The sequence below is a fragment of the Propithecus coquereli genome, unplaced genomic scaffold, assembly GCF_000956105.1.
Source record: "Propithecus coquereli isolate 6110/MARCELLA unplaced genomic scaffold, Pcoq_1.0 Scaffold23, whole genome shotgun sequence".
In the NCBI taxonomy this organism is placed as follows: Eukaryota; Metazoa; Chordata; class Mammalia; order Primates; family Indriidae; genus Propithecus; species Propithecus coquereli.
In genome coordinates, this window is record NW_012147841.1 from 5,000,781 (window position 1) to 5,023,791 (window position 23,011).

At 38.6% G+C, this 23,011-nt stretch overlaps 1 pseudogene; it reads left to right on the forward strand.

Annotated features, from left to right (window-relative positions):
- The first annotated feature begins 2,762 nt into the window (after window positions 1-2,762).
- Window positions 2,763-3,622, forward strand: LOC105811165 (annotated as a pseudogene).
- Window positions 3,623-23,011: the final 19,389 nt, after the last annotated feature.

Below are 23,011 nucleotides of genomic sequence, written 5' to 3' on the forward strand. Positions count from 1 at the left end.
AAGACATCCACTACAATGTTGAACAGAAGAGGTGAGAGTGAATATGCTTGCCTTGTTCCTAATCTTAAAGAAAAATACTAAACATTTTTTTCTCTAAGTACAATATCAGTGTGCAGTAGAATTTTCACAGATTATCTTAGATGTTCAAGAAAATTTTCTTCTAGTTCCAGTTTGCTAGTAGTTTTGTTTTTTATTTTTTGGAGTGGGTGTAGAATTTTATAAAATTCTTTCTCTGCATCTGTTGAAATGATATGATTTTCTCTTTTTTTTCCTGGTAAGGTGGTAAAATACCTTTATTGATTTTTTTAACCTTGTATACCTAGAATAAATCTTCTTTGGTTAGTACGTATTATTCTTTTACAATTTGCTTTGCTAATATGTTGTTAAATATTTTTGCATCTGTGTTCATGAGGGATATTGGTCTTTAATTCTCATTTCTTGCCTAGCAGCACTTTTTAAATATCTGAATGAATTCAGTACAAAATACAGACAACAAAAATATTATATACTACTACGGTTATAACTAAAATATACAGGAGACACATATTCATTTGGGGAGAAGACTCAAAAAAACCTCCCCACTTTCAGATGTACCCAGTTACAGTCCATTCCCTATAGTGTGGACAACATAATCTTCCAAAATGTAAATTTTATCTCAATTCCATCTTAAAATCTATCAATGGCTCCCTATCATGCTCAGAACACAGTTTACACTCCTTAACTTTTTAACTTCCTTATCTTTGGCATCTCTAAAGTACCAGCAGACAGAACTAGTAATTAGCAATGTACTTTGTTATTTCTGGGCTTTTTATACTTGCTGGTCTGTCAGGAACCCTCCTTTCTCTCTCCTCTCCATTTACTTCCTCTCACCACTGCCATCGCCATCTCTCTGTCTCTGTCTCTCTGTCTCTCTCTCTCTTTCTCACATACACACACACACACACACACACACACACACACACACACAGAGATTGTCATATTGCCAGCTTAACTCCAAAATATTCTTGTGGTCTCCTCTTAAATATAATTTCCATCAGGAAGATCTCTATAGGCCTCAGTTAAACCTCTCTTATTATGTAACCATGGTGGAGTGGGGGAGCAGCTAAAATACAGCAAGCTTTGTCAGTAGATCTGTATTCAAATCCCAGGCCTGTCACTTATTATCTAAGCACATTGTACAAGTTACCTAATCTCTGTGTCTCATATACCTCAAAATGTACTTAAAATAGTTTACTATGATGAATGAAAAAGGATATACTCTGTATGTATGTATATGCCTGGCACAGTATATAGGACATAATAGATTCTCAATAAATGGACATTGTTGTTCTTTTGCTCTTATTTTTATCCCCATAGAACTTAGCACTGAATATTATCATTTTTCACCCATTTTTTTGATTCTTTTATTAGATAGTAAGTTCTTTAATGCTTTATTGACGTTATAATTTTAGTTTTCAACATAATACTAGAAATATAATAGACATTGACTAAATGTAAACTGTTGCTATTGTTATTATAAAACTTTAGAGCTAAATTTTTCTAGGTTGGCTTGTCACGAAGGTTGACCAGAAGAGGAATGGTCCTATTTGAGGAGTGAAATTGCTTGACACTTGGACGACAGAGGAACAGCACATGGGACCCTGAAAATGACAGGAACTCAGATGAGGTGGCCAGGTATTTGTGGACTGGTATTAACAGCTGTGGTAAGAAGTGCCATGGCTTTCGGAAGCTGGTTGAAAGTCCCAGATACCAGATTTAGACCACAGCTAGGAAAGTGTCCTCAAGTGAGTCACAAGGGTTTGGTCAATCAGAAACGGAAGAATAGAATCCACAGGCATAGGGACTTCTTTTACCAGGAAGTGCCCAGGACTCTTGTACAACCATAGGAAGGAGATGGGCCCAACAAAAAATGACTACAGTTGGATTTCCCATGAGTTATGCAGGGCTGAGCTATATTGAAATTGATTTGGAAAAATAAAGACATCTGTATAAATAATTTATTGCAAACTAATATCACATACTAGAGGGCTTGATAATTCATTTAGAGGTATTCTGTGCCAGGGGAGTCAGGAGATGTGTAGTGAGATGAAAGCATAGCATGTGAGGACAGGATGCTGAGGGGGAGACTTTACACCACAGCCTGCTGGTGACCAGTTCTCCATCTTAGCTAAATTATGCTGGGCAGGAAGCCTCTGGGCCGGGCCAAGAACCTGCAGTTCTTCTTTGGCCAGCCCACCCCATGTTCTCAACCCTCCCTCCAGCTCCCTCGTTTGTGGTCCTGTGGTGTTAGGGTGCTGTGGGGATGTAAGTCATTCTACAGCTGCCATTCTTTTACCTTGAACGTCACGGAGAAAATTCATACTGATTTAGTAATTTGTTACATTTTTCTGGCTCCATTTTTTACTTACTATTAATGGACTTTTAACTCACCTCAAAGACTCCCTAGTTATTCACAAATAAAGTCCTCTGAGCTACTTCCAACTGTCCACACTGCTACTTGTGCCTGCTAATGATTTGCTACAACCATTGCCCCTACCAAGACCCCGAAGCCACTGGCCCACCCTTGAGGTAACGGCTTCTACCATCAGAGTAAACTGACACTAACACTGACATTGGCACCTTTGGTGTGAGCACCCACACTACTAATGACCACTAGGTTAAGATCAACATAAAACGACACTAAAGAGACTGCATTTCCAGAGAAACACACCGAGCAGGATTGAAAACAGGCACTCCAAGGAGATTCTTGACAGATTTCAGAAATGCTGATGAACAGAATGGGCCCAGAGATTTCCCTGCCAGACGCTTTTATCAACATCAATCATTCCAGCATGAACTTGATATTATCACAAGACCCAGCTAGTCCCACAATTTGGATAAAGCATTAAGAACGTACCTCATTCACCTACAAACAGTATGAAGAGTTGGAGGTTCTGTTTGGCCAGACCACGTTTCCAGATAAAAATCTCCAGAAGTAATTAGCTTTGAAACTCAACCTGATAGAGTCAATAGTGAAGGTTTCATTCAGGAATGGGCAATTCAAATTGAAGCAGCAACAGCAATCATCAAAGCAAACAAACCAGATTCTTACAGCCAAGAAGAATCAAGAAGAATATGCCCATTTCACCCAGAATATCTACCAATCCTTATTCTTTTTTTCCTGTGGTTTCAGATTTCTACAGCTCCCTTCCATCTCAGCCCTTTGATCATTCCAACTGGACTCCACCTTCACTGAGAGTCCCACAAGTGATTTCCAAATGCAGGATCCTGAGTTGGAGAGGCTGGTGGCCTCAGTTCCTGCTTTGTACTCTGATGCTTATGACATAGGCCAAATCATAGAAATGTACAGTTTTCCTGATGAGGATGAGATATCCATCTCTTCCTTCCACTGTCTATATGAGTATCTCTCACCCACAAGGTCCCAGATAGGAGGACAGGGTTCCTCTGTCAGCACCTTTGCTGTTCCAGCTATAGGTCTATCTTCTGAGCAAACCTGGTCCAGTGTGACAAGCCAAGAATTTGAAGCCTACAGTCTAAGAGACAGGCTGGAATTCCAGAATACCTCCCATATGGTAGACTTGGGGTTTTTCTGATCAAAGTACTTATAAATACCAGACCATTTAGAAAAGAGGTCTCCTTACCTCTTGTACATGACTCTTTTCTTTCCTTTTTCTGATTTTTAACCCAAATATATGGGTCTTTGTCATTTTGGTTTCCCTGGAAATGTAAAAACTGGAGTTTTTCACATATAGGTCAGCACTACACAATCAGACCCATAATACTCTCTGAGGAGAAGACTTCCTAGTCCCTTAGATAGCCAATGAGACTCCAAAATTCCCTCTTCCCAAAGCTATCTTGGTCTTCTTAAAAGAGGGACAATGGCTTTTGGGGTCATCCCCTTTTAATGACAGAAGGTCATAAACTTATATTTTATTTCCAATCTTTAGGGTTGGAGATTTTAAAAAGAGATTTTCAGTCCAAATTTGAGGAGAAATCATTATCATCATTAGTCTTAACATAGTTCAACAGTTTAGACATAGTAAGAGGTAAAAAACTGGCATAGGAAAGGGAAAAACAGATTTTTGAAGATGGGATGATAATCTAGGAAAACTAACAAAATTAAAGTTTTAGAATGACATTTTAGCACATTTCCTAGGTACACAATCAACCTACAAAATTAATAGCATATCTCAAAATATAATAAAATAAGTACCTCTCAATAAAAAATTTAAAGTATCTAGGGATTAACAAAGAAGATTAAGACCTCTGTGGAGAAAACCTTAAAAATTAAAAAAATGACATAGAAAATGTTTTCAATAAAAGGCATTTGAGGCCATAAAATGATTTTTATTTTTTTTAAAAATTCCTTTTCTTTCACTGTCTCTGAACGAAAATAATAAATTTAAAATGATTCAAGTCATACAAAGTGTGTTCTCCAAACATGGTAGAGAAGGAGCCTGAGTCTAATGACTCACGCCTGTAATCCCAGCTACCTGGGAGGCTGAGGTGGGAAGATCACTTGAACCCAAGAGTTTGAGGCTTCAGTGAGCTATGATCACACCACTGTACTCCAGCCTGAGCAAGAGGGTGAGACTCCATCTCTAAAAACAAAATAAAATTAAAAAAATAAAAAGGTCTTAAATCAATAACTTTTTTTTTTAAAACAGGAAAGAAGCTGGCATAGTTTTATTAATATCAATCAAACTAAACTTTAAGGCAAAACACTTCCTTTAGAAATAAGTTACAACAAAAGAAACAACCTTAAAGATATATAATTCTGAACTTGTGTACATTTAATAACATATACCCAAATATATGAAACAGAAATTAACAAAATTCTTGGAGAAATTTGACAAATACATGATCATAATGTGAGATTAATAATAATTAAGTCCAAAGAAAGCAGAAAGAAGGAAATAAAGCCTAGAGCAGAAATAAATAGAGAATAGAAAAAAAAAAAAAATCAATGAAACCAAAATCTGGTTCTTTGAAAAGGTCAACAATATGACAAACCTTTAGCTAAACTGATCAGAAGAAAAAAGAAATTACTAGAATAAAAAGAGGGGGTTTTACTACCAACCTTACAGAAATAAAAAAAATCTAAAAGAAATACTGTGAACTGAATGCCAACAAATTAGATAACTTAGATGAAATGGACGAATTCCAAGGAAGACACAAAATACCAAATCTGACTCAACAAGAAATAGAAATGCTGTGACTAGAGCTTACTGTGGTATGAATATGTTCCCCACAGTGCATGTGTCCGAAACTTAATCCCCAATGCAACAGTGTTGACAGGTGAGACATTTAACAGGTGATTAAATAGAGCCTCATGAATGGATTAAAGCCATTACTTTAGGAGTGGGTTAGTTATCTCAGAAGTTGATTCCTGATAAAAGAATGAGTTTGGCCTCTTCCTCTTCCCCTTTCCTTTCATCCTTTTCCCATCCCCACCTTACACCTTGGGATGACAAAGCACAAAGGCCCTCATCAGATTTAAGCCATCTGGGACTCCCCAGCCTTCAGAACTGTAAAAAATAAATCTCTTTTCTTAAAACAAACACACACACACATAAAACTGTGCCAAAGCCATTTCGTTAAAGCAAGTAGGATCTCTTTTGCTCATTTTTGTGACATTTTTTGTTTCTTTGGTCCCAGAGCATCTTTGTGGTCTTAATGGATCCTGGAGCTTTCCTAGTTTTACACCCAACAGTCATTAGTTAATTGCCTTTTGAGGAAAGCACAAATGGCAAAAAATGACGTTTGGGGGTCTGGGAGGAGCATCAGCATTGTTCACTACAGTCATATCATCATTACCTCAGTGCTAACATTTATGCAGCACCATGTGCTAGATGCAACACTGACCTCACGTGCATTCTTTAATTTAGCTTTCATAATTACCTCCATTTTGCAGATAAGGAAAGTCAAGATTACATAAATTAGGAAATGTGCCCAAGGTCACTCAGAACTCGGTATATTCTGAGATTCTAAGGATCCTGGTGGCAAAAGTGCTGCACCAGAGACTGTGGTGGAGTAGAGGCAGTTATGGTGCGTGTCCCAAAGGCCTAGGTCAGAATGAGCGGAGGTTGTGGGTCCCTTTCTGTCCAGCTACTTGCATTAAACAATTCTTATTAAGAGTGGGAAAAAACAACAAACAGATGAAAGGTCTTCCATTTGACCTCTGGGTAGTCCTACATGTCTAGCTCCTGCCCATGGATGTCTCACTCTGAGCAGGACTGTGAGTATAATTAGCTTAGAGGGTCAGGGAGGAGATGAACTGTAAGAAACTAAGCAGTGCTGATGGTCAGCAGCTGGAGATATTTAGCCAGATAGTCCAACACAGCCTCCTGTCATTAGAAAAAAGAGATTTTGGAACTGTAGTTTTGGTATTGTCAGAGATAAGACAGTTTCAGTTAAATATTTTCAACTATATTTCAACAAAAGAGCTCAACATATGAGCAAATAAACAATTTAATGAGAAAGAAAATACTTCTGTACATACGATTTTATTCTAAAAACTGACTGGAAGGGATTTCATAGCAGTTGCAGCCCACCCAGGGATGCCATTTAGTCAGATATTTAATGGGCAGTTGGGAGCTGAGACCCAGGGGTCACGATAGGATTAATCATCTTTCCCTGAGAGCCAAGGAACATAGTCCCCCCACCTCCCCTCTTCCCAAAAAGCATGGAGTTGTGCCACAGAGGCCGGTAGACAATTGAGCATCTGTCTGGTGGTCTAGTTTGTAATTGGAGCCTTTAAGACCATGGCTTGTTGACCCTTGAAATTCTACCCATTGACCTGGCATGATGGGCTATTATATTTGTCTCTTGGAGTTTGAGTGGCCCTGTCTATAAGAATAGTGGATTGGCCTGGTATGCAGGAGGAGCATGTTTGAGGAACATTTTTCCTTTCGATTACCTCTCACATATTCCAGTGGTCCCCAGTTATTCTCCTAGCAGAGTTGGGGGCTTTTATTCTGGACTAATCTTGAGGTAGTTTTGCAATGTGTGCCACGGCCACTCTGAGTGGTCTGATTTGCCTTGGGAAGACACTCAGTTTATGCTAAATCAGTTACCGAGCTGTCCAAGCCCATTGTAATTCTCCCAGTTGGATCTTACCTGTATTTGAGGTCAGGGCCATTGGGCTGTTCCATCCTCAAGTCCACACTGCTCTCCATGGGAAGCCATAGTTTTTCTGCCTGGCATCTGACAGAACCTTGCAGGAGCTGTTTCCTCACGTAAAAGCCAGGATGCTATAAAACACCTAGTGAAGATCATTGTAGACTTGTGATTCTGCAATCACCTGCTGGGCTGGTTTGAGCCCAGGCTATTGGCCCAGCCTCAGAGTTTCTGATTGAGTAGGTCTGGAATGAGCTCCAAGAATTTGCATTTCTAACAAGTTCCCATATAATGCTGATGTTGCTAGTTTAAGGACTGTACTTTGAGAACCCCCAAATAGAGAAAAGTTTAGACATGCATGGCAGGATATAATGCAGCCTGCTGAAAGTTGCACATTGATGACACAGATTGCAGAGCAAGGGATAATTAATTGTTGTCCAAGCGTTGGTGAGGAAAATGAGAATGGGAAAACTATGATGATTCTAGCTCTACCTTCTGTATTCTATACCCTGGACAATGATATCAATATTAAACATTCCTAAACTAAAAACCTGAGCATCATGCTAGTCTCTTAGTTCGGGCATGAAATCCAGGCAATTCTACTCCTAAATATCTCTCAAATCTGTCTAGTTATCCTCAACTCACTGGTACTTCTTGGCTCACCTTCTCATCACCTTCTGCTGTAACAATCCCTTACCCAATCTGCCGCCTCTGCCTCTGTCAATCAATTCTCCACACAGCTACGGAAGCTGTTATCACAACCTTGATCACCTAGTTGTAATATCTTTCAATAAATTAATAATTTATATTATTACCAAATTAAGTTTAAGAAGACATGCTTCTCATACTATCCTGCACATCTACCATTCTTAGCAAACTGATTTCTTGCATGTTGTACTTGCCAACTAGATGCTGAGTTTCTCAAGGGCAGGGACAATGTTTCTTACTGTTTGTATTGTGAGCATACAGACAGTAATCATAATTGAAGTAATAAAACATTGCCAAGGCCTTCACACTCATCTTTCAATTGTAAACTACTTGCAAATTAGACATCATCAACTCTTTTCAGACAAGCAACTGGAAACCTCAAAGGGTTAGGAATCTCACTCAGGACGAAATAGCTAACAAGGGGCAAAGTTGAGATTTGAACCCAGGTCTGTCAAACTCAAAGTAGTATCCATCCCATATGCTTCTTCCACGTGGGACCCAGAGGACACAAAATCATTCTTTGTTGCCCTAACAGACCTGCCGATAATCTCTACTACTTAGCCTGCCTTCATGCACAATTCCATATATCATGCTCTCTCACATATCTGTGCCTTTGGCCAGGTTATTTCCTTTGCCTGGACTGCCCTTCCCACCCATTTTGTTTGCTCATTCTTCAATAATTAGGTCGGGCTTTCCATTCCTAAAGTTTTGCCTCCCTCTCCTGTGTTCCCATAGCATTTTGAATAAATCTTTGTTTTGAAATTTATCACAACTTTACTTGTCTGACACTCTTTCCCCCTACCATGAATCACTAAGCTTTTTGGGGAAACTCATTTTAAAACCACAATGCCTGGCCTAGACTACGTGAATTAGTTAGGGTATTTTTGGCTGCAAGGAACTAATACCCCAACTCAATATGGATTAAATAAAAAGAAAATTAATAGGCTCACATAACTCGAAGTACAGCTCAAAAACATCTGCAGAGGTTTTGTGAAGACTAGATATTTTATACACACACATATAAAATATCTAACATTACATGTGTAGCATAGAATATGCACTCAGTAAATATGAGCTATCGTTATCCTTGAATATTATCTTTAATTTATCCATATCTGGATCACGTATATAAGTTTTATTTGTAAAAACTGCTAAATTGTAGACTGGCTTTTCTCTATTACCTAGGACAGTATTTCTCAAAGGGTGGGGACCATTTACATGACAGTTGTATAAGGTGCTTGTTAAAATGCAGATTTCTAGGTCCTTTCTTAAATCAACTAATTTGGTAGGGGGGCCTAGGCCATGGGGTCTGACAGCCTTACTAACAAGCTTTGCAAGCAATTCTTATCCAAGTCTCATATCCCTCCCCTCCTTTCCATCCCATAATAGAATCACAGATTCTTACTCTATTAGATCTGGGCAGAATGCTTGAAATTATCCAGTTAATGAAACACCTTTTACAGGTGAGGAGACCAAGGCCCTAGACTTGAGAATTGACTGCACAATTTTATTAGCTCTGTGTCATTGACTCACTTGCTGACCCTCTCTGTTCCTCAGTAGCCTCTAGTGTCTTCTCAACCACATTTTAGTTTGTTGAAATCCTCACTGTACATTTAAGTCCTTGCTATTCAAAGTGTGGTCAGAGGGTGAGCAACATGAACATCACCTGGAGCTTGTTAGAAATGCAAAATCTCAGACTCTCCCCACGACCCACTGAATTGGAATCTGCAGTTTAATCAGAAGCCCCTGTGTTCTAATGGACACTACAGTTTGGAAATTGTCTTTTTAAGGTACCTCAGAGATTCCCTAAGACTTTCCAGGTTTGAATCCCATGTTTGCAACCTGTCCACTATAATGCTGGCCAGTTATTTGACCTCTCTCTCAGTTCCCTGACCTGCAAAATGCGATTCATTTCGATTCTGGAGTTCTTGTGAGCATTGAATGAGGTAGAGTATAAAAAATATCTGGCACACAGTGAGTAGACAAAAACTGTTGACTATTATTCTCAGTCTACCGCGGATGATCATAATTTTACTTCTTTTGCATATTCACTTTGGTTTTCAGGTGCTCATATTCAGTTCCAGTCTCTGAAGTCACCGTATTTTATCCCCACAGTGGCTGGCCTAATGCCCTTTCTAATTTGTCCAATATATAGTTATTGAATTGAATACTTGTCAACCAGTTCAGATTATTTTCTACACCACGGTCAAAGACCTATGTTAGAGAACCAGATTAATTCTTTATATTTTAATAAAGTTCCTACACTGGGCAGAATCTTCAAAAGAGCACAACATATGGGCAAAGGCCCTAATTAAACACTTGTTGAAAGTAAATTAGTTAATTAGAGTTGACCGCTACTTCCCACAGAGGGTAATCAACACAAGGTCTGTGGAGAGGACCAACATCCTGTGGGGGCAGAAACAGGGCTTGTTCTCAGGCAAAATTATGTCCTTTAATAAATGCTTTTATGTGCCTCATCCTGTCCATATTAGAAAGAAAAAAAGGGTCACTAAGCCCACAAAAAATAAATGTTAATAGCCCAGAGGATTTTTCACTCAGTTTCTTCTGACATCAAGATACCACTCCCAAAAGCTGCTATCATTTTTTTCTCCAGGCATGAGTGATTTTGAGAGCTAGAGACCCAAGGTTTCCTTTTGTTATATTTTACAAATAAAGCTCAATTCCTTGTTGGACCCCTCACCAGGAATAATGGAGGAAATTGCTGGAATATGTCTTCCATCGTTGGAATTCGCCTAACATTTAACGGAGTAGGCTGCATTTCTCGATACCTCTTGTTGAGGGGGGTGTATTTCATTTACCAGTACAATAACAATTTTATTTGTATAAAAATCAAGGATATAGTTCAGATAAAATAGAAGCTAACCCAAGCCATCATTCATTCCCTCCTCACACTAAGCTCAGACAGTTTCTGAGGTTTTTTGATTTATGTTTATTTTCATCTGGGTATGTAGTTTGGGTTTTGGCTAGCACCAGCCATGGAAATACTATGAGAAAAAAAGTTAGTCTCGAAGCATTTTGGCCTTGACCAAACCTGTTGTTTCATGAAATTGAAGTTTGACATTAAACTTTTTGGAGAGCAAGTGCCAAATAGTACTGGTTTAGGCCATAATAGAGCAATAAATAAACACTTTCCCTCGTCTATATGGCCTAGTGGGAGTTGGCTGGGAGCAGGAAGAACTCAAAGCTGAGACTTGAGAATTTGAGTTTTGGTTTTGTCTCAGTCACACTGAGTTATTCTGTCTTTAATACAAAGGATACCCTAGGGGCACTTAGAGGGGTCATTCTGTAGGGTACCCTAATATTTATCTTTACTGTTCCATTGAAGATCTCATTTTTCTGATCTTTTTTTCCTCCCTCCCTCTCTCCTTTCTCTCCCTTCCTTCCATCCTTTATTTTTCTTCTTTCCTCCCTTCCTTCCTTCCTTTTTTCCTTCCTTGCTTTCTTCATTTTATCGTTTTTTTCTTTTTCTTTTTTTTAAAGGACTTTTCAGTGAGCCCATAGCTCAAAGGCAAAACAATAACTGCAATTAGGGAGGAGGCTGTGTGTGTGATTTACTATATTTTGCATAAGATGTCAAATTAAGGTTGGTTCTAGGCTGAATAATGGCTACGTTCTGAACTGAAGAAACTGACCAGGTGAGTAAGGAATGGAGAGTGGAGTCACTTCAGCAAAATAGGAGCATGGCGGTCCCCTGACTTGACAGTCTCTGGTGATTTTAGAACCGTTTACACATTTCCTGCTTGTCAGAACAGCTACACGAAGTTTAGTCTGAGTTGCTGTTCACTTAACCCAGCCACAGAGACTCCCTGTTGGAAACCGCAAATGCTGTTTGTGCTGAGAAAGCCGTCCATGGCTTGTGAAACCCAGCTATTTCGTTGGCCCCTTTTCAGCTTCATGTTCTTCCATTAGAAACTGGTTCTTCAATTAGGGGTGAAAAATGCAAATGCAAATGTGCCTATTCTTTTTTAACTCAAATATAGAAAAACTTTGGGAGTTAAAGAAAGCTCACTATGTGCATTGTTTTTCATCCTTTTGCGTGTCCATCTGAATACCTAAACTGATCACAGCCAAGTCAGATAAGAACAAATACTTTTAATGTAAAAAAGGAAATCTCTTCTTGTCATGAGGGTAGAAGAAAGAGTAAAATATCAGAGATTATTTTCTATGAGGAAAACTGTCCAATATTCATGTTATACAAATGTTTGTATTTCACTCAGTTAAAATTTTATGATTGCCTAGGACAACTTAGCAGGGAAAATTACTGTTTCTTTATTCTTTTAGTTATAGCTTTCTTTTGCATCTCCTCTTGCACACTATTCTTGGCCTCTGATAGACTGACTCAGGGATTTGTTGAACTTTGAGAGAGATCAGCTGATGGGGAACCAGGGTACACATGGCCTCCGGTGGTATTCTCCCAGGTTCCAGAAGAACGTAAGTTTTATGACCACATAAGAGCAGTATGTCCTTTAGGGCTGACTTCCCCCCAACTCACTGTTGGATGTTAGCTATGATGTTAATATAAGAGATTGCAGGAAGTTTTGAATAATGTTATGTTTACAGATATCACAGCTCCCACCCAGGAGCACCCCTATCCGCAGTGAATACTCAGTGTATCTACTAGGATAAACGTGGCTTCCTCTGGAGCTCTGTGCTTGGCTCTCTGCAGGTCATAGTCCTGATGTATTGTACCCATGGCTTATATGGCATTGTTAACCTCAGTTCCACATCAGGGATATTTTTTCTTCTTGCCTTAAAGTTTATCAACACACTGTTACGTGATCTGTCAAACATATTATATACATTTGTTGGTTAATAGAATTTTTCTTCTCTGCTTGTGGGTTTATTATAAAATTTCATTCCTACATAATGGAATCATTAAATTTGATTAATAATTATTACAATATGAATCTCAGGCCAGACCATAGCAACTTCACTAGAGTGTGAGCTCCACCAGGGAAGAAATCAGGCTTTATGTATCATGAAATATTCAGTACTTACTGCTTGGCACACAGAGGCACTCGATAATCCTTAATCGACCTTGATTTCAGTGAATTAGGCTAACATTGCATTTTTCTGTTTTAGCTACTACAGTAAGGTATTATGACATCTTTGTAAATAAGTTATAATGATACAAAATTAATTCAATCTATTAAAACTATTTTCAAATTTTAGCATGTATAGAAATTGTTTAAAATGCGTATTTCCTGGTTCCTTATCCTCAAATTCTCATTCAACAGGACTGAGTAGGGCCCAGCCATCTGCATCTTTAAAAGCACAAGGGGTACTTTGATTTAGGTGATTAGTGCACTACAATTAGAAAAACTCTATTTTATAGAGTACTCAGGGATATTTCTGTGCATTAATGAGATTTTCAAAGACTTAGTCTGCACTGGTCCTCAATTACATGGAAGTTTGAAAATATCTGTTAAGTAAGTACTCTAGGCATAATGAAGTACCATAGCAATATTTCCAGAGAAAGTTACCATAAATAGTAATTACTGGTCCTGTTCTTACACAGTTTTTTGTGTGTGTGTGATATGTATGTGTGTGGGTGCGTGTGAGAACCATCCACTCTACTATTAAAATACCAAATATTTATTAAATTTTTATGAAGTGCCAGAGACTTTCAATGTGTCTCACGTGAATTAACTTATTAATATTCAATGCTCAAGCAACCCCATACGATAAGTACTCTTATTATTCTCATGTAATAGTTAAGGAAACTAAGGCACAAAGAGGTTAAGTAATTTCCCTTAAAGTCATAAACTTTATAAGTTGTTAACAGCTCAAAACACTGTTGATTTTGGATGAAGGGAAGACTTACATAAAAAAGTAGGTAACAAAGTGCTCTTCAAAATAAATCAGGGAGATCAAAGTGAAACAAAGTTTGTGAGTTCCTGAATACGATATTAGGTAAATTTTCTAGAATTAATTTTATAAATAGCATAATAGATCAATGTTATTTTATACTATAGTTTCTAGAATAATTTTGTGTTGGATTTTTAGAAAGTAATCAGGGCAAAAGTAAGATCAGTAGAAGTTTCAGCTGATCTGACGTTGTTCTAGAGGGAATATTAATTCAAATTACCCCAAACCTCTGATGTGACTCCAGAAACCACAGGTAGAGTAAAAGTTACAACTATGGGAGCTGTGGCTCAGGGCTTCCAGGGAGCAGAGTCACAATGAACAACTAGCTGAGCCTTCTCCACCTTGAGAAGTTGAGTTTGACCTGGGAAATCTTCCATCCAAATTCATCATTTTTTTTTTCTTTCAAGTTCAGATTCAGATTCAACAAGCACTCACTGAGGACCTACCCTAGGCTAGAAACTGCTAGCTTTTAAATTATATATTCTCTTGTTCCGTCCTTACAACCATGGTCTGTGGTATGTTATTTATTATTGTTATTACTGCGGGACATTTTATGTATGTGCAAACTGAGGCTTTGTGCAATTAGGCAAATTGCTAGCAAGTGCCAGACACAAGACTTGAGCCCAAATGATTCCAAGTTTAAGGTTTCAGCCCATCTATAACCATCTTAAAAAGTGGTTTTTGATTTTGTAACTATGACATAAAGTTTGAGTTGTTTGTGGGTTTTATAAAGCAGAACTTAAAGACTTCACAAAGGTTTTAAAATGAGTATATTCCCCACTACTCTGTTGGCCAATACTTGTAACCACTAACACCATGTATGCGTGGGTGATGGTGGTGGTAAGAGGCATATTCATTCATGCAACAAACTGTGCAGTACTCTATGCCGGGAACTGTGTTAGGCAGGGTGATGATGCTGGAAATAGAACAAGACAGACATAGGGCTTACACCCCATAAGAGAAAATGCATCAAGAAAATATAGTTGTGATAATCACCGTGCAGGAGAGTAGGTTTCTTTTAAAACAGCTAGCATAACCCAGAGATCCAAACCAGCCTAGACAGTGGTGTTCACGGTGAGGCTGAATGAGAAATTGGAGCGCTAAACAAGAAATGAGGAGCGGAATTTTTCAGAGAGTATTTCTTCCTCGTAATCTTCTGCTCTAATAGATTACACAGTTTTGCTTATGATGTGATCAAATTTGTCCGACTCATTAGTGTATGTCTACGACCTTCCCAACTAGCTCAGAGTGAGTTCTACACAGGGGAGGTCTAGGAACCAATATTTTGAATACAAACAAAATAAAAGAAGCCTTGGAAAGTTGAAATGCTGTTTCCCCAAAGTAAACATTGGCAAGCACATCAAATATACCACCTCTACCTTGAAGAAAAATTCAACATTTAGCTTACTTTTTATGATGTTTTGAAGTCTATAAATCTCCATTGTACATTTTCCACAGAATGCATTTCAATGCCATTGATATTAAAGAAAGTACATGAAGCACTCTGGCCCGCTAAATGGGGAAATCAGAATGTGATGGAAGAGTGGCCAAGACTCAGAGTTTCCATTCTCTTCCAAGGGAAACCAAATAAGAAAAATAATACATCATAAAAGCCAGAGTTCTGATTACAATTCTGGAAATAGGGATGAAACAGGATATTTTATTAAAAAAAAATTGTGCCTTGAATTCCAAGCTGAATCTCAAAGGTTATGCAGAGTACACCCTATGACCCCTTCCATTCGAGCTTATCAATGTTTCCTCCCAGAGTTCACTAACCACCCATGTAGACATTTAGAGAAACTGAGTCAGGTACCTTTGTATGGATTGTGGGCCAGGTTCCTTAGTCATCTGTTTTTTATAGACCTCCCTCTATCTTAAATTTAATCTTCACAAAATTCATTTGTCTAAATTCTTCAAAGACAAATGTTTCCCCTGCAGTGTGGCCTCCAATGTGACTGTGATGCAGTGATGTGGACAGTAGGTTAGGAGACAAGAGTCCGGCCTTGTCCAGTCGTAGGTTCTATCAGAAAATCTTAAGCAAGCCCTGCACATTAGAATCCTATGGACAACTTTTAAAATACTCTATGACCATGTCCCAGATGTCCTAGCACCAGAGACTCAGATTCAATTAGAGTGGTACCTGGGCAACAATTATTTTTAAAATCTTTCCAGGTGATTCTAATGTACAGCCAGGTTTGAGAACCACTAAGTTGTATGAATTTTACTAAGTCCTTTAACAGTTTTCTGCCTCTGTTTTCTCATTTATAAAACAAAATGATTCCTAAAGCAGCTTATTTTTTAAAGATCATATATGTGGTCATGCTTTGGAAATTTTCATGTCTATTACATCTTTAATGAATAATTATTATTCATAGACTGATGGCACTGTGTTTGAGTTACTTACTATGTATACTACTTGACCCTGTCTCTGTTCTTTCTACTAGGATTCAACAAAGGTAATAATAGTTAACGTTTGTGAAGTGTTTGTTTATGCTAGGCATTGTGTAAAGTATTGTGAATAAAGTGTGCCTATTGTACCACAGCAGGCACATTGTTACCGTTGACAGTGAGATACAAAAATTGCAGTGGTTAGACATTTTTATAGTAATTTGGGCTTCTGTTGTGAATGCATTTGCTTTTTTGTTATTTAATTTCTAATAATTCATTTTATCTCATCTTACAAAAGCATCTATCTGCAGCTGTTTGGGAATTTAAAAATCCCCCCAAATTAGCTCTCCATCATAGGGAGTTTGAGAGGCAGTGGCATCAAAGACCTTGTGGATGTTATATAATTTAATCCTCGCCACTAATTCCTATAAAGCAGTTGCCTGTTTTACAACCGAGGAGGCTGAGAATTAAAATGATTTGCTTAAGGTTGCGCAATTAGTAAGGTTTTAAAGAAACAGAAACAGAGAGATTTGAACTCAGGAAGTCTGAATCCAGAGCCCAGAGCCATGCAAGTGGAAGAACTTGGAAGTTATTTCCAATAGACTTGGGTCGGAGAAACATACCTGCATGGGAGGGTCCCAGTTCCAGGGAGGGCCACTTGCGCACTACATGACCCAAAATGTTCTTTGTGTTGTTTTTATCCTTTATGCATAATTAAAATTGGCTCCAGCCTTGTGAACGTTAATTAAGTGCCTATAAAGAGTTTGAAATTTGAATTGTCTAGATACTTATAAAACTAAACCAGAGCTAAATCTAAAAAGAGACTGTTTTAAACTGAGAGAGTGGCCTTTAATTGGCAAGTTTGAATTTTTTTCTGCCACCAGTGAGATGAAATTATTATAGGTAATGAAAATAAGGAAGTTATTTTGTACACACTTGGACACCTATATGTTAAATTTCAAGCCTGCTTAAGAAGTGTGGTGGGTTTCTTTACCCTCTCTTTGTAGTCTAGGTAGAAAGAAATAGCTTCTTGGAAAAGTTTCTAAGATTTACCCCAGGAAAAACAGACTCTTTAACTAAGGTATTTTCCTGTTTTCCTTCTAGAATTTTACTTTTTATCCAAAAGATGCAAGATAAAAACTGCTGGATTTCTTCTTTTTCAATTTAATATATTTAATTTAATATTCAATATATTTAATTTATGTGATATTTTTAATTTAATAGTTGATATATTTAATTTATTTTACATATTTAATATCTAATGTATTTAATGTCTAAAGAGCATGTTTACCTTCATAAGTGGTAATTCATAAGTAAGAAAAATTAATTCCCACAATTTTTATCTCACATCTTTTGGATCATTGTTTAAAATCAAGTACTCTTTCCTAGAGCATAAAATATTTTAGATTTGGTTTGCATACACATTTCCAGAAATGTTCCTATTATGTAGAGGGAGAAATACTTACATTATCAAGAACACTGAAAGAGGACAGAAGATACAATATTAAGTGGCACTTGAGCACTATTATGGCACTGGGACACATGTAGAATTTCAGAACCAGGAGAGTTTAACTCTACATTTCTCCTAGGCATGGATGGTGAGTTGTAAAAATCACCTTGTCTTGGAATCTAGGATTCCAATGACCTTCTCCAAGTGGTGGTGTTAGGCAGGACACAGGCAACATACCTGAAACGTGTACAGTACATGTAACTGTTTTAGGCATGGATTATTATCTCTTAGTCATTAAATAATGAAAAGTGAGTGTAATTTTATGATAAACATTTTCTAGTTCTTTGCTGCGCTAAAAATGAATGTAGTTTTATTTCAAATTTCAAAATGGGCTAGATTTGGAGGCATTTGGATTCGCTGGGTGTTCAACTGGCAAATACCTCAATAAGTGGCTTGCTAAATTTGCCCAAACATTAGGAAATTTGCTAAGCATAAAGAAATGAATAACTGGTGATAGAAAATAGTGTTTAGATGAGGCATGAAGGAATGAGTATGCGCATAGAACAAGGAAGCAGCCAAGCGAGGGGCCTTTATTTAGGGTATGATATTACCTTGGAGAATTAGTGGAAAAAATACGGGATTTGTAGTGAAGAGAGTTAGTCATCTCAATTATTTACTGAGCATCTTCTTATGTGCCTGTCACAGAATTCTGGCGATGAAAAGAAGCATAGGAAATGGTTCTTGCCTTCAGGTGAGGCAGAATCTCTTCTTTATGAAGGAAGAATTCCCAAGCAATGTGGAAAGCACGTAGCAGAATTCCTTACAAATGATGTTGAGAGGCACGAGGAGGGAGTGACTAACTCTCCCATGGCCTCCTGCAAGCCACTCAATTCTTCAGTTTCCTCCTTTGTAAAAATAGGGATAATCCCATTTACCACACAAAATTGCAGTGACAAATCACATCCTTTAAGACTTCCAAGCACCTTGTTGTCTTTAAAATCTTCCTTTGTTCATCCAAATAGAGCTGATCATGCTCATTTAGCCCCCCCAGTGAAATCATTACATTCCATACAATTATTGATTCAATAAATATTTGTTGTGGTTACCTTGTATAAAATACTCTTGCCTTTTTCATCTTGGTCTTCACTGCACCAAGCACCATGCTTGCACATGCATACAAGCTGTTAATACATTTTTATTGAGTATTTAAATAAATAAATCACTGTAAGAAAATGGTTTACTAGATAGTAGCCAAAAGGCATAAAGCAGAAGCTCATTGAGTAGGATAGGGGTTTGCCACCTATTTGTCAACCATAATAACTTTTGAGAATAGGATTAGGAGAAACATCCGAGGAATTTCTCTTGAAGGTCTATAGCGTTGAAAATATATCAGGAGAAAGTCCTAGGAGGTAATGTGAGAATAGCATTTGGACCAACCATGCCTTCAGAATGAGAAACCTAAATATATTTAGCCAGATTTTGAACAGGAATGCAGATTGCCTTTTAGTACTAGGAGCTATTGCTAAATCAATGTAGTTTTATTTCAAATTTCAAAATGGGCTAGATTTGGAGGTATTTGGATTCGCTGGGTATTCGATTTACAAATATCTCAATAAGTGGCTTGCTAAACTTGCTCAGAGCTGCTTTTTGTGTTTTTCCACCTGAAATTTGTATTATTGAAATGAATGTTAACCAACGGTTGAGCTCCATTTGATGTGGTCCCAGAATGTAACGGTTCTAACAGGACCCTGCTGGATGGTCTGTGGTTCAACACTTTTTATTGGCAGCTAAAGGAAAGGATGTAATTGTCTAACCACCTCTTGCCCACACCCCACTCTCTCATCCTTTCCAGCAATCAGCCTGCTGTAACAGTTCAGTCCTGGAAGAGGAAAACATTGCAACTTACCCAGGCCACTGACTAAGAAGTGAGTAACGTGTGAAAGGCAAAGTGGACCATGCCTCAAAACCTGAGACGAGAGAGATCGGGCCAAGAGGAGATTTGGCAATGGGGAAATTGGTCTCTTGGAACATGTTAGAATTTCCAAGAAAGAAATTAAATGTGATTTAAAGAAAATGGGTGTGTTTCTCTAATCTAGACATAAAGAGAAAATTGCAACCAGGGTTAAAGGCTGTGGATGGGCCTCATTGTGGGCTCCACACAAGTCGTCACGTTCCCCATCAAAGATTGCAGAATGTTGTGCCGGTGTTTTTGTTTGCTTGTTCACTCAGTGGTATTTTGTTTGTTATGCTTCATAGCTTAAGGCTTTCAAGACAGGCATTGGGTTTGTTTCCAACATCCAATGAGTATGCAGAAGGCAGGGGGAATGAATAGATTTTATCTTGTTCTAAACTTTTAATCGATGTCAGATCAGGCTGACTTTGGCCCCACTTATGGCATGTACTAAAGGTCCCTTAAAAATGGCCTTCATCCCCTACTCTTGTTGATATAATATATTAATTAACTTTCCTTTCAAATTTCTTCTTTCCCACAATTTGGCCCACTTGACCTACAGACTCAGTGTGACCTGAGGCAGGGGGGACCCATCCTTCCTTGCTAGAAGGGATTAAAAAGTGCCTGAGTCTGGCTGATGAGGCGACTCAGCATGAATCAGCCCTATTGTTAGCGCCTCCGTGAGCTCCACTCCTGCTGACTGCACCCTCACCCCCTAATTTTTCTTGATAACCAGCTAAGATGATATCTTCTCTGGGTCCAGACCCCTATTTTTCTGCCTCTGCATCCCACAGCTAAAGCTTAGCACTCGCTGCAAATCTTCCATGATCCCCACTTCCTGGCACCACTCACCCTGTTTTGGTCAATTGCTGCCCATAGTGTCCATTTTCCCCGGATAACCTGCTGTGTTTGCTTCCACCTCTCTGGAGTTTCTACTCCCACTGTCCCGGGATCAATCCTCATGCTGCAGCCTCTCCCTGATGGCTCAGACCTTCTGGGGGCTGGCTTCAGATGGTCTTACCCATCAGCACCTGAGTGCTCTTCCTGACACCTTAGGAAGGGAAAGAAGAGGAAAAGGCCCTGTTTTCTCACCCTCTGAATGGGTTCATGGATCTTTAGTGGTTGTTGATAAGAAAGTGACTTGCAAGGTCCATTTTAATGGCAAAAAGAGAGGGAAAAAATTGCATAAGCCATCCAGAAAGAAGGTGACATGGCAACACCTTCAGTGCAGAATGAATGCTGCATCCTGGAATTTGAAAAGGAAAAGAAGCTTGTGGTTTTTCTAAATGTACAGTAGATAAGGACACACATAAATTGGCATTTATCAACAACAGGCTACTTTGAGAGCAGAAGCAACTACTGATCTAGGAAAAACAAAGTTAAAATTTCTTTAGTCTATATCTAACCTCTATGATATCTGATTAGTATCCTACTGATTTTTTATTATTATTGTTATTATTGGTAATTCCTTTAAAAATAATGCATGCTCATGGTACAAATTTAAGGAAACCAAAAGAGTATAAAGTGACAAGGAAAATTTTTTCTCTGATCCATGGTCCTCCAGAAATATGATTCTTTTTGAGTTTTTCCATGAATATGTACTACTTTTTATAATTTAAAATGTATATTTAAATACAAATTCGATTAAAAAATATGGACTATTCTACAACTTCCTTTCATTTTTTTTAACTCACTATATCTCAGGCATCATTCTACATGAGCAAACATACTGTTGACAAACATTCTGTTTAACAATTGTATAGTATTCCAAGATCTGGATAATCCAGTCTACCAACATACTTTAGATTCTAAATTCAGAAAACTACAGAAAAAACTAAAATTTGCCTGGAGATGAGTCATATCAAAGGCCACAGTGCCTAAGTCAACCTGCAGTTTGAGCTGGCCCCTAAGAAGAACGACTGCTTGAGAGAATGGGTCAAGAAAACACTGACACTTTTTAGTAATACTAAGGAAGGAGAGAAGGAGAGTATGCTTGAATTAAAGTCTAAAGGGAGCAGTGTGATTGCTTCAAAAGGGTTGTTTGGGCCGGGCGCGGCGGCTCATGCCTGTAATCCTAGCACTCTGGGAGGCCGAGGCGGGCGGATTGTTTGAGCTCAGGAGTTCGAGACCAGCCTGGGCAAGAGCGAGACCCCATCTCTACCAAAAATAGAAAGAAATTAACTGGACAGCTAAAAATACATACAAAAAATTAGCCGGGCATGGTGGCGCATGCCTGTAGTCCCAGCTACTTGGGAGGCTGAGGCAGTAGGATTGCTTGAGCCCAGGAGTTTGAGGTTGCTGTGAGCTAGGCTGATGCCACGGCACTCACTCTAGCCAGCGCAACAGAGTGAGACTCTGTCTCAAAAAAAAAAAAAGGGTTGTTTGTTCATGAAGAAAGGATCCAGGTTCTTTTCAAGTGTTCTGGAGGTAGGGATAGTGTTCAGCTTGCCAGAGGTAAATAGATTTCAATTTATAACAAGAAAAGGATGATAAGGAAGGGGTTAAGTACCATGGGATTTTCTTTTAAGTTGTGATCAAAATGATGTCATGCTTTATGAGAAAACTCAAGAAAAGAATAATGTTATAGATGTACCAGCAAGCAGTATCATTTCTCCAGAAACCAAAACCCTGAGATTTTCTACTAGGCAAGATGTTTTAAAAGCTAAGCTACAGCATTTTTTGTTTGTTTGTTTGTTTATAAACCGCAGAAAGAAGAAACTTGTATTAAACGGAGCCAAGGGCAGAGGGTACGTTTTGTTTATTTGCAGGAATCCTGCATTAAAACAGAAATGTGATGGGTGCTGCAGGGTGCCGGAGAACCGGAAGTTCGGCTGTAGGCAGAGAGCTCTGGAGCGCGCTCTGTTGGCTATCAGCACAGATGTGGATTGCACGGAGGGAACAGCTGGCTCCGGCAGGGAATCGGCCAACAACATTGTGTTTCATCATTCCTCCTTGCCTTCAAATCTGAGTTGTGTTTGCTGCTTATTGTCCTAGTTGAACTTCTGGCTGGAACAGAGTGTCTAAATGTGTCTTCTAAAGTCAGAGAGAAAGGCTGCCAGGAGAGCACTTGCAGGGAAGCAGTTTCTTTTGGAAATCTGAGGAAGAAGGGAAATGATTTCAAAAGAGTTTAAGTCCAAGGTGAGCTCCGTGCCAAAAGATAGACATTGTGGATGAAGTAAGAGCTTTGTTCCTATAAGGATGGGGAATGGATGCTTCATCAGGAAATGAGATGTTACTGACAGGGAGAGATGCTGTCAATTGCAAGCAGATTCCTTTTATACAACCCTGTTTATAATGGTAACAATTCTGAGGAAGGGCGTCAAATAACTTTCACCTTGGCCTTGTCCACATGCCCTGGTTCCGTGGGGAGCTGGACTGTTGCTAAGGCCAATTTCACTCAGTTATCTCTAGATTCAGAGAAACCTCTGTGGAGTATCCAGAAGAATCAGGAAAATGGCTATTTCCTCAAGTGGAATTTTCCTCCATGTTAATTTCAAGTTTCGATG